The sequence below is a fragment of the Nematolebias whitei genome, chromosome 8, assembly GCF_014905685.2.
Source record: "Nematolebias whitei isolate Nwh7 chromosome 8, NemWhi1, whole genome shotgun sequence".
Classification (NCBI taxonomy): Eukaryota; Metazoa; Chordata; class Actinopteri; order Cyprinodontiformes; family Rivulidae; genus Nematolebias; species Nematolebias whitei.
In genome coordinates, this window is record NC_056505.1 from 34,505,691 (window position 1) to 34,519,010 (window position 13,320).

Here is a 13,320-nt window from a genome sequence, read left to right on the forward strand (position 1 = left end):
CAGTCCCTGGTTCCCCAACTGCAGCCCCGGTCCCATCTCCTCCAGCTACAGCCCTGACCACAGTCCCTGGTTCCCCAGCTGCAGCCCCGGTCCTATCTCCTCCCATTGCAGCCCTGGTCCCGTCTCCTCCAGCTACAGCCCTGACCCCGGTCCCTGGTTCCCCAGCTGCAGCACCAGTCCCTGGTTCCCCAGCTGCAGCCCTGATCCCGGTTCCTAGTTACCCAGTTGCAGCCCTGACCCTGTCTCCTCCAGCTGCAGCCCTGACCCTGTCTTCTCCAGCTCCAGCTCCAGCTCTACCACCTGCAGCACCAACTCCACCACCACCTGCTGTTGTATCCCCAACTCCACCACCACCTGCTGCTGCAACCCTGGTCCTTGGTTCCCCAGCTTCAACCCTGGTCTCGACTCCCAACTCTTCATCTGCAGCCCTGGTCTTGGCTCCAGACTCTTCAGCTGAAGCCCTGTCTCCATCTCTGGTTGCAGTCCAGACTCCTTGATCTACAGCTGCAGTCCAGTCTTCTGGCTTTCCTGCTGCAGCTCCGGTTCTGGTTACTGGTCCCCCCAAGATCCTTGTTACTGGCTCGTTGGCTGAGGTCCTCACTCCTGATCCTTCGGCTGAGGTCCTTGCTCCTGGTCTGCTGAGATCCTCATTCCTGGTCCGCCTGAAATCCTCGTTCCTGGTCTGCCCGAGGTCTTTGCCCCCAGCTCGCCTCAGGTCTTTGCCCCCGGCTCGCCTGAGGTCTTCGCTCCTGGCTCGCCTGAGGTTTTTGCTCCTGGCTCAATCGCAGAAGATCCCGGCTCACCTGAGGTCTTCATCCCCGGCTCGCCTGAGGTCCTTGTCCCCGACCCACCCGTGGCCTTCGTCCCTGACCCGCCTGAAGAGGTCTCCATCCCTGGCCCGACTGCAGAGGACTCCGTCCCTGGCCCACCTGCAGAGGTCTCCATCCCTGGCCCGCCTGCAGAGATCTCTGTCCCTGGTTCGCCCCCTGGTCTTCCTGAAGAGGTCCTCGCCCTTGGTTTGCCCCCTGTTCTGCCCGAAAAGGTTCTCTCCTGCTTGAGTCCAGGTGGACACAGGTGGATGCCCCTGCAGCCCACAGATGAACGGTCTCCTGGCTGCCTGTCGGGACCTGGGCCTGGGGATGGACAGTTCTCAGGCCACCCTCCTGATCCCCTGCCTTGTTGGGGATGGTCACCGGACCATCCGCCTGAACTCCAGACCAACCTTGGATGGTCTCCTGACCATCCACCTTGACTCTTGGTTGGGGTCCTATGTTTTGTGTTTGATGTTCCCCAGGGGTTGTACCTGTTGTTTTTTTGTTCATTTGGTCCTCTGTGTTTCTCAGTCTTGGTGTGTCCTGTGTTTGTCCCGCCTCCCACCCAAGTTGGATGTAGCTTGTCCTTGGGATGTCTGGAACCATTCCTTGAGTGGGGGGCACTGTGGGGTTTTGGTCCTGTCTCTGTCTGTTTCCTCATGTTTCCAGCTCTCAGTGTTTTCCCTCCTTGTGCTCAGCCCCTGTCTCACCTGTGTCTCATGTAATCACCGCAGGGGTCTGTTGTTGTACCAATCAGTGTCTGTGTATATATTCAGTTTATCTTCATCTTGTCTTTGTCTCGGTATTGTCCTCGTGGTGTATTTCTGCCTTCCGTCCTGTGTCCTGGTTCCTTGTGAGTACGCTGCCCCGTCAGCTTCTGCTTCTTGTTTTTGTAAAATAAATATTTTGATTTTTTCCACGTGCCTCCTGTCATCCTCCCGCAATTGGGTTCAACACTTCGTACGCCAGAATCCGACACAGAACTTCTCAGAGGATGTTTCACTATGTCATGCTGTATGTTCATTCATACCCATCTACTCACTACAGACTCATGTTTGGGCTGCTGTTTAATATACTGTATTATTTTTCAATATTAGCTTTTAGCGTATATCTTAGATATTTTAACGTATTGTTTAGCATCCAGTGAGCATATGATCCTTGTATACTGCTTCTTTTTTTACTTTATATTTTTGCTATTTTTGGGTGTAACTGGGACAATGAGTACAAAATTTCATTCCACCTCTTGTACCACATGTGATGCGAATAACAATAAAGATACTTGAACTTGAACTTCATTTGCACATGTACTGCAAAGCTTAATATTACCATGTCAGGTCTGTCTTGTAAATGAGTCCTCGTGGCTCAATAACATTAACCTGAATAAACCTGAATAAATAAAGGTTGAATGAATGAATGAATGTCCTTCTTTTTCATCTTCATATAACATTTAAAAACAATCTTTAATCTTTTATTGTTCATTACATCATGCATGTAAGGTTAAAGAAGCTATGACCACAAAAGCTTTAACTTTAAGCTCATTATTGAAAATGATGTCACTGCCTGGGTTTCAGGGAATGTGCCGGTCAGAAGGGAAGGAATTAGTTTACAGTCAGGCATGTTGAGTAATGGCTTGTCAGATCGCTGAGAGGAAACTCCAAATGGTCGACACTTTAATATTTCATACTTTATTTCTGACTCTCTTTGCCTTTTGCTATGGGCAAAGACAAGAAGCTCTATATTTCATGGCAGGAAGCTTTATTGGAACAGTGAACAGTAACTCAGAGAGTGAGTGTCTGAGGACAGAGTTATGGGGGTACATGTCTGTTAGCTGTTGTCATACACATGTTTTTAAATTACCGGTAGTGTGCCCTCTGAACCTTTATTGGAAAAACTGTAATAGCAGCTTTCCAATAGTATTTATGATTAGTAAGCTAATACAAGATTGAGATATGAGTACTATTAAAGTAAAGGTATCAGTAAAGACAAAAGGCATTTGGTCAGAATATGTGAAATATTTTTAACAACAGTAAAAGTTCTAGAATGAATACTTCACATCTGCCAACTTCCCTGCCAGACTAAGGTCATCTTAGGTTAACAAATAAAGTTAATGTCACTTTGATCGCATCTTTAAAATAGAATTTTGTGCATTCTAATGCTACCAAACCAAATTATAACACAATATCTGTTCGCTGTGGAGTAGCTGTTTTTGTCTTGACTAAGCTGTGGTGACCATCTTTGGATGGTTCCAAAAGTTTACCAGTTGTACCTGTGCACCCAATAATTTGATTTTGAAAGTTTCTAAAACCTATCAAGTGGTGCATGAGATATGTTGCTTACAGAAATACTATGCTTACTTCAAAAACTAATACCAAAATAAAACTGAACAAATAAACGTTGTACAATATGTTGCGGTCAAAGATTGTGTTTGGGACCATGATAACGACAACCAGATTTTAAATCAATTTTTGTAAAATTGATATAATTTTTTTTGTGTGTATTTTCCGTTATCAGTTGGTTGTGATGGCCATCTTGAACAAAGTTTAATCCCCCCAACCCCTAAATAAAAAAAAATAAATCTGTTTTAGATGCACATTAAATGACATTCTGGAAGTGTCATAACAATGTTCAATGATTCAAGTGATATTTTGCTAACAGTACAGAAAGATGAACTCACAAGCAAACACGAACAAAAATGTTATCACCTTGTTCAGCAATGGGCAATAAAGAGTAGAAAAGAACACACTGCATGTAATCACAATCAAATAAACTTGACTTTAGAACCACAATTCCACATTTGCCATTTTTTATATGCAGTATATGATGAAGGTTTGCCCATACTTCATTTATGTCTCACCCAAATATTTGCAGCAGTAAGTCACAAAATCTAATTTTTGTAAAACAGCTTGAAGATATATATATATATTTTAATTCTGCCACTGGGCCTCATTTTTCCCCTCATTCAAATAAACAGATGCCACTTTATCTGGAAACAAGAGGAGTGATTTGCTTCAGTGTCACATACTAAATCAGACAATGGCGGAAAGAACTGAAATGATTTCACTTCATTGTAACGAGTCTCACACTGGAAATGGGATTAAATGTTCTGTTCAGAAACAGAAGTGTGTTGGCTCTGAGCAGGGAATGAAGGAAACAGTAGTAGAAGAGAGGAAGGGAGGGTATCCTGCTGGCTCTGTGTGACCTTTGACCTGGGATATCCTTCTTAAGATACCGGTCCACACTTTCCACTGCCAAGGCCATGGCACGTCCCCTGATGTTTTACTAGACCAAGGCCTTATTGGGATAAACAGTCACTGTCTCTTGACATGTGAACCTTCTGGTTTAAAAAGCTGCTACAGTTATCAGCACTTTGACACAGATCTTTGATCCCATTTCACATTGTGTTCCCGTACACTCTTCATGGAAGCAGAGGTCTTTGCCCAAATCCATTTAGTTTAGAACCAAACCCATGATCAGACCCAGAATCTGATTTTTGTTTTGATAATTTTCAAAGGATGGTAATGTCCACACTACTCAATCCATTCATTCATAATCTTTACCACCTTCTTTCTTCTGGGTCTCAGGGAGTTGCTGGTGCCCATATCCACTCGTACTTTGAGATTTTTTTGAAGCAATGGACTGGTCATTTTTCAAAGTGCGTTCTGTCAAACTGTTAGTAGTTAGTACCCTATCCACCATGATACTGCAAGGCATCCAATTTTCATCCAAGCTAGGCTTCTGGCTAGCCAAATAAGGACACAATAAAAAAAAAATAAAAAATAAAAAAAAAAGGTTTTCTGGCTTATAAACCAACTTGTTCTCAAAAAGGTCAGTGGTAAATAACTACATTAGCTAATATTAAACCTCTGCACTTTTGCATGTTTGTTTAGTCTGTTGTTCTTTTGTCAACTGAATGTTGTGTTACAATACAAAAAAATGTCTGTTGAGCATAAACCATTTTATAACGTTGGTACTGTGACAGCAATTGTATCAGTCTGCCTGATCAGTGCCTTCAGTCAGCCCAAATGTTTTCTCAATTCATGGTAGACTTATACATTTGCAGCCTCAGCATCATTAGCAAATAAATGGTCTATGTTCAGCACACAAATTGTGCATCTGTGTAGTAACACAAGCAATGTTCAGTTGAGAAAACAGCAACAAACTAAATAAACTACCAGTATATCATGCAAAACTGTACAGGTTTAATATGAGCTAATGTAGCGTTCTTTCATATGGATATATTGTCTTTGAAAAAAGTTGTTTTATAAGCCAGAAAAGCTATTAAAAAACGAGCCCTCATTTGACTAGCCATTACCAAAGTCCGGACAAATATGTCCACCCTTTTCTTCAAACTCCTCTATGACCGATGTCAAGGCTGATAAGGTACTAGCTACTGTTTTTCTTTTACATTTTACTGTTGGATGTAACTGGGACCCTGTGTACACAATTCCATTCCACTACATGTACCACACAGGGTGCGAATGACAAATAAAGAACCTTGAATCCTTGAACTACTGACAACTATTTAGCAGAAAATCACATAAAATGATAAAACAATCCCGTTTAACAACCACTGCTTGTGATTGTTTCTATGGAACAAACACACCAACTTGATTATAATAGATTCATGTGGACACACTGCACTGGAGCACAGGTGTTTTATTCAAGCATTGTTTTCTACTAATTGGAGGTTCACTATCTGCAGTGATACATTTCTCCATTGAATTACTGTTTGCATGGTCTGTAAGGTAATTTGTGTGACAACTGCAAATAGAAGTTGCTCTTCTGTTCTTCCTTGTCTCCAGTCCTTTGTCTTTCTCAGTTATTAAAAACTTTTGTATTTATAATTAAAGGAAATATGAGTTTTATATATTGTCATTCTTGGATTACAGAATGTACAGTAGATTATTAGCATACTCACCATAGAGTCTTTGTTTCCTGCTACAATATCCCTGACCTGTTAATACTACAAATATGTGAAAGTGATGACTCTCAGCTACTACCAGTAAGTTATAACAATTTGCTTATTTGTTGAGGTTGATTAGTTATAACAGCCATCACAAAATTGATTGAATCCAGAAATTAATTAGCTTTAGCTGTACAACTACTGTAACAACTTTTTGAGTTTCATTGAAAGCCATCTGGTTGTTTCCAAGATATTTTAACAGACAAATAGACAACCAAACATGCATAAACACATTTTCACCCACCTTTAATAGCAGAGAGTGATAATCAGTCACTGATATATTTTAACAATCTGCTTTTGTTTGTAATGGAAGATGGTCAAAATGTGGTAACATGCTGCAACCACATTGTGTGAAAAGAAAAAGGTTGTCCTCTTCATTATCTTCAAAAATGTAAAATATCAAATTTGTGTTTATTAAGGTAAGAAATCTGAACTAAAAGCTGTATACTGACTCAGATTCTGATGTGTTTGTTTGTAAAATTATTTGAATTGGTGGTCAAACTATACAACTTGGGCAGGCTACTGCACATTTGTAAACATCCTCTAATTTGTAGAAAACATCTGTAAATTTCTCTCAGTATACCTGTGGTAAATCAGAGTAAATGTTCATAAATTATGCAAATCCCTTTTGTAAAACAGATAAACTTGCCATTTAAGAGCAGATGGGTTTATGGAAAAGTACACAAATGCAGTCAATTTATGGTTGGTAAAATAAAGCACAGAAAATGAATGGCACACATTATTATAAGATAAGAGAATGTCAAAGAACTTTGAGTTGGTTGTTTAATGTCATAGTTTAAAGATTATTTTATTTTTACAATTTCTTTATATTCAATAATATGTAAAATGTTTTAATGCACAGTGGCTGTGCATAACAATGATTGTTCTGGTATTGTTGGAAGACACTTATCTTTAATAAAAAAAAAATGTAGTTTGAAACTATCATGTTCTGGGGTAATGTCGAACCCAAGTGCAGACAGACATGGGAAAACCCGAAGGTAAAACAGGGATTCTAATTTATTAACAAAAATAAAGGCTGACGCGGCAGCAAAACACTTACAAAAATCCAGAGTGCAGGAAAACATGGAGGAACAGAACACGAACGGCTGTGAGAAGCACAATCCATGGACAAGGTGGAAACATAGAGACACTGAACTTAAAGGGACACTGACGAGACACAATGATGAACACCTGGGGAAAGACAATGACGCACAGGTGACAGTGGTAGGAGCTGACTACATTGAAAAAAAAAACACAAGGAAGGCTGAACAGAAGACACAAGAAAACTCACAGACCAAACCCAGCCGGTCGAAGCAGATGGCGGCTTGTCCTGAGCCTGGTTCTACTAGAGGTTTCTTCCTCATGAGGAAGTTTTTCCTTTCCACTGTCACTTTCATGCTTGCTCAAGATGAGAGTTCTGTGATGGAGTTAAATTCAAAGCCATCTTCTCCTCATTTTATATATGAATGTTTCTGTTCAGTGCCCTGAGACAACTTCTGCCATGACTTGACTCTAAATAAATAAACTGAATTGAATTGAATAGATCTTAAAACATAAACACAGATTATCACAGTACCCCTCTCCAAGGGTTAGGGGTGTCTCCAAGTTAGATTTCCCCCCAAAAAACTATCTATCTTGGGTGGGCAGAGGGTGGGAAACTGAAGGATGGAGGGCACAAAGGAAAACACAAGGATAAAAAGACCAGAAACCAACAGGATCAAAAACCTGGGAACTAAATACATGGAAGAAAAAACAAACAAACAAACAAACAAACAAACAAACACAAAGATTTCAGGTGGAGAGCTAGGAAACCTTCCAGCATGGAACAAGAGTTTAGAGGTCAGGTGGATGGCCTGGAGACCATCCAGAGTGAGCCAAGAGTTTTGGTGGATGGCCAGAAGACTGTCCATCATGGGTGAGAAGCATGGGCCTCGCCGGGCTGTTGGAAGAACTCAGGATGAGCAGTGGACGGAAGCTACTTTTTTGGCATAGGCTGGCTCGGCAGCTTTGTTGGCTGAGACAGACTCAGCTGCTTTGTTGGCTGAGATGGACTCAGCTGCTTGATTTTCTACATGGATTATGGAGCATGCATCAGGATATTTTGTACCACTTTGACCAGGATTGCCTCATACTAGTTTGAGAATTTGAGCAGGAGGTGGGGGAGAAGGTGGACGACAGGAAGCACCTGAGAACCATAAAACTTGTTGATCCACTATGAGGAGGTGTTATTTATAAGATGGAGTTTGATGCAGCTCCTCAGACTGAAGAAGTCTTTTGGATAAAAGACTAAATGTTTCAACAAGAAGAAACCATCCAAAAGACCAGATGACCTGACTGAAAAATGTTGGATTGTATACCTGGATTATTGAGCATGGACTTTGTTGTTTTCAACCAGTTTGACATGACTGTAAACAAGGAAGAGGGCCGGCAATGGAGGAGGGGGCATACCAAAGAGACCATCTTATCACAAGCAGAATTGGTTTGTTCCACTTTGGAGTAAGCTGTTGGTGGAAGAATCAGTTTAGTTGTGTGTTTCCTTGACTGATGAAGCCTTCTGAATTGAAGGAGAAACGTTTCTGCAAAAAAAAAGAAACTGTCCAGATGACCTGACTGAAAATGTTGGATTTGTTGGATTGTATACCTGGATTATTGAGCATGGACTTTGTTGTCATCCAAAAGACCTGACTTAACTTTGTTAGATTGTTTCAGATAGTTTCCATTTGGAGCAAGTATTGTAATCTGCTTGAATATGGTTCTCAGCCATTTTTTTTTTTTTTTTTTTTAGTATTAGATTAAAACGGTTGCTTTGCCTTTTATTTAATTGGCTAATTAAGTGACACAAAAAATTTCTTAGAAGCACCTCCTCAGGGATTCAGAATCCCACCAGTGGTACTTGTATCACATTTTGAGAACAATGGCTTAGAGCATTTATGAGGGACTGGTGTTGGACAAGAAGGGTTGACTTGCAGTCTCCTTTTTAGTTGATCCACAAGATGGTACATGCGGATAGTGTCAGAGCTCTGTTAGTTGAGTCATGTTCTTCCACACCCAGTTTATCAAATCTTGTTTTGACAACACTGCTGGGGATCCGTCATGTCTAAGAAAAAAAAAGTTTTCCTCAAAGTGGTCCCAAATTTTGAAGCATGGCATAATTTAAAATGTTTTGGTGTGCTGAAACATTAACATTGACTTTTACTGGAGATCCGAGGGCCAAAACGCAACTGACACACCTGAATTTAACAATTAACACATGAAACTAAATACACTGCCTGGCCAAAATAAAGTTGCCACCAAAAAAAAAGGTCACACACTAATATTTCATTGGACCGCCATTAGCTTTGATTACGGCATGCAATCGCTGTGGCATTGTTTCAATAAGCTTCTACAATGTCACAAGATCTATTTACATCCAGTGTTGCATTAATTTTTCTTGCATTGATGGCAGATTCTGACCACTGCGCAAAGCCTTCTCCAACACAACTCAAAGATTCTCAATGGGATTAAGGTCTGGACTCTGTGGTGGCCAATCCATGTGTGAAAATGATGTCTCATGTTCCCAGAACCACTCTTTCACAATTCGAGCCCGATGAATCCTGGCATTGTCATCTTGGAATATGCCCATGCCATTAGGGAAGAAAAAAAAATCCATTGATGGAATAACCTGGTCATTCAGTATGTTCAGGTAGTCATAGTGGGCGGCCGTGGTGCAGTGGTAGTGGCAGCCGACTTCTGATCGGAAGGTTGGAGGTTCGAATCCCGACTTCCCACACCATGTGCCGTTGTGTCCCTGGGCAAGACACTTAACCCCGAGTTGCTCCCGGTGGGACTGGATGGCGCCTTGCATGGCAGCCTACCGCCACCGGTGTATGAATGTGCGTGTGAATGGGTGGATGGCTGGTACTGTAAAGCGCCTTGGGGCCCCTCATAGGGGGCTGGAAGGCGCTATAGAAGTAAGCTCCATTTACCATTTACCATTCTTTGAGCACATACTGTTGCTGAACCAAGACCAGACCAACTGCAGCAACCCCAGATCATAGCACAGATGCATGATGGGTGCATCACTCTGGAACAGGGTAAATCTGGACTCTTCAGACCACATGACCTTCTTCCTTTGCTCCAGAGTCCAATCTTTATGCTCCCTAGCAAACTGAAGCCTTTTTTTTTTTCCCAGTTAGCCTCACTGATTAGTGGTTTCCTTAAGGCTACACAGCTGTTCAGTCCCAATCCCTTGAGTTCCCTTCACATTGCGCATGTGGAAATGCTCTTATTTCACTATTAAACACAGTCCTGAGCGCTACTGTTGTTTTTCTTCGATTTGATTTCACCAAGCGTTTAAGTGATTGTTGATCACGATCATTCAGGATTTTTTTCTAGCACATTTCTTCCTCAAAGACGATGAGTCCCCACTATCCTTCCAGTTTTTAATGTGGTGGACAGTTCTTAACCCAATTTTTGTAGTTTCTGCAACCTCCTTAGTCGTTTTCTCTGCTTGATGCCAATGATTTGACCCTTGTCAAACAGACTGACATCTTTTCCATGACCAGGCAATGTGTCTTTCAGTATGGTGGTTTAAGAAATGAGAAGCAACTCATTGCACCAGTTGGGGTTAAATAACTTATCAGCTGAAAGATAATTGCCCATGCAGTAATTATCCAATAGGAGGCTTGTACATATTTGCTTAATTAAATCCAGGTGGCAACTTTTTTTTGGCCAAGCAGTGTACTTTGATGCATGGTATAGGTCTCTTGATGTGAATTGTACAGTGTACTCTTATGAGTTCCATTATCATTAGTTGCTTAACATATTTTCCTTATTTATTTGACTTGTTTGGGGGAAAACAGCTGTAGCTGTTTTTTCTCTCCTAAATATTAATTGCAAGATAGACTTTATGTCCCAGTTTCTTATAGTTTGCGTTAATCTGTTACAGGAAAAGCAGTAGATGCTGGCTGACATGGCCCTGTTTATCCTGCATGGCCATTAATCCTGAATATACAGATATTATAGTGTTACTTTCTTCCATTAATAGTTGTTTTTTTTGTCAGTTTGTGATTCAAACATTGACATGTCTTATTCATTTATTTGTCTGCTTTATTGAAGAGTTCAGTTTCACATTTTGATGTTGATCTCACAGTCAATTTATTTCAATTTAGTATAATAAAAATATTGCAAGAGAATCAACATTTATGATGCTTGTGTATCATGGGGCGGCAGTGGCACTGAGGTAAGGCAGCTAACCTAGGACCAGAAAGTCAAAGGTTCGATTCTCGACCATGCGCTTGAGCAAGACACCTTATCCCCAACTTTTCCCTGCTTAAATACCTGCCTACTGCTCCACTTGGGTTTACCTCGGATGTGATGGGTCAAATACAGAGCACCAATTGCATCATTGTATGAGAACATACAATAATGACAATGCATAGCGCGTTCATAATGAGTTAATAAATGTAAACAATAACTATGCATGGCTTAATTATTCTGGCAAAGGAATGATTGTGTTTCTGTTTGTAGATTTAACATTGCTAATTGGGATATCACCACCAATGTCCTTCTGTCTTTGTGGCAAAACACAAATATCTGTTTCATCCAAGTCCCTAAAAGTGAAAGACTTCCCTGATGTCAAAGTATTTTTGAAACTTGCAGGTATTTAATTGCTGAAAGGATAAAAACTTTATTATTTTTGTTTCTTTTCTCCAAATGCCGAAGGTGGAGATGAAGAAAAAGTTTTTTTCCTCCGGTGTGTGTGTGTGTTAGTTTGTCTTTAATTTGAACAAACTAGTTCATGAATCACTGAACAAGATTTTATGTACCTTTCAGAAGATAAGAATTGGTTTGGTCAACCTAGTTCAAGATGGCTACCACAGATAATTTACATTTACACAAAAATGGCAATAACTCAGTGAATCTATGTTGAACTAAAATTTAGTGTGGTAGTAGGAGAGAGTCATTAACAACATATACTCCACACTCTAACAGATCATGCAAGATATTCTAATATTGCATGAAATTGAACATAATGTTGTTTTCAAGATTTTATGACATTTGTCAACATAACATAATATTAGTTTAAAAATCTGACATAGAAGGCAGCCTTCCTTTAATCCAAGGAATGCAAAGCCCCTTTTTTAAATCAGAGTGTTTCAAACCAATGGTCCAGGTGAGGAAACAAACAAACAAATAAAAAAAAAACAAATGTAAAGAAAATTTAGATTTTTAGTCTATGTATTATCCATCCATCCATCCATCATCTTTACTCACTTCTTCCTTTTTGGGTTGTGGGGGTCACTGGTGCCCATATCTTACAAGTACCTGGGTGTTCACCTGAACAATAAACTGGACTGGTCTCACAACACTGATGCACTTTACAGGAAGGGTCAGAGCAGACTCTACCTGCTGAGGAGACTGGGGTCTTTTGGAGTGCAGGGGGTGCTCCTGAAGACCTTCTTTGACTCGGTAGTGGCATCAGCCATCTTCTTTGGTGTTGTGTGTTGGAGCAGCAGCTTATCATCAGCTGAGAAGAAGCAGCTAGATAAGCTCATCAAGAAGACCAGCTCTGTGCTTGGACGCCCCCTCGACCCAGTGCAGGTGGTGGGAGACAGAAGGACTCTGGCTAAAATAACATCATTGCTGGACAACGTCTCCCACCCCATGCATGAAGCTGTTGCTGAACTGGAGAGCTCGTTCAGTGACAGATTACTGCATCCTAAATGCACAAAGGAGCGTTACCGCAGGTCCTTCCTCCCAGCAGCTGTTAGACTCTACAACCATCACTGCTCCCAACAAACTCAATAAGGATTAAATACATGCTGACCTCTGCTTAAACATACACTCTGCCTGTAATACTGTACAGCAAATAGTCTGCCATTCTCAATGTTCCAATACATATTGAACATTATTATTGATATTGTTTATCTTATTTCTTATATATTGTGTTGTTTATTAACATTTTAGGAACTTTTATGTGAAATCTTTTTATCTTTTTATCTGTTGCTGCTGTTGCTGCTGATACACTGGAATTTCCCATCCGTGGGACAATAAAGGCTGTTTCTATTCTATTCTATTCTATTCTATTCTATTCTATTCTATTCTATTCTATTCTATTCTATTCTATTCTATTCTATTCTATTCTATTCTATTCTATTCTATTCCATTCATATCCACTGGTTACTGTGTGAGGGTGGTGACACCCTGGACACATCTTCAGTCCATCACAGGGACACATAGAGACAAAGAAGACAAACAACCATTCACTCTCTCACTCACACCTAGAGACAATTTAGAGTTACCAATCAGTCTAACATACATGTTTTTGGTCTGTGGGAGGAAACCGGAGTACCCGGAGGAAACCCACGCATGCACAGAGAGAACATGCAAACTCCACTCAGAAAGGTCTCGGGCTGGGATTTGAACAGGCGACCTTCTCGCTGAGAGGTGACAGCTCTACCAACTGTATCAGAAACATGATTTAACAATCATGTAAACATGATTGTTAAATCATATTTACATGATTGTTAAATCATGTTTCTTCCAACTGAGGCGGCTGTCTAA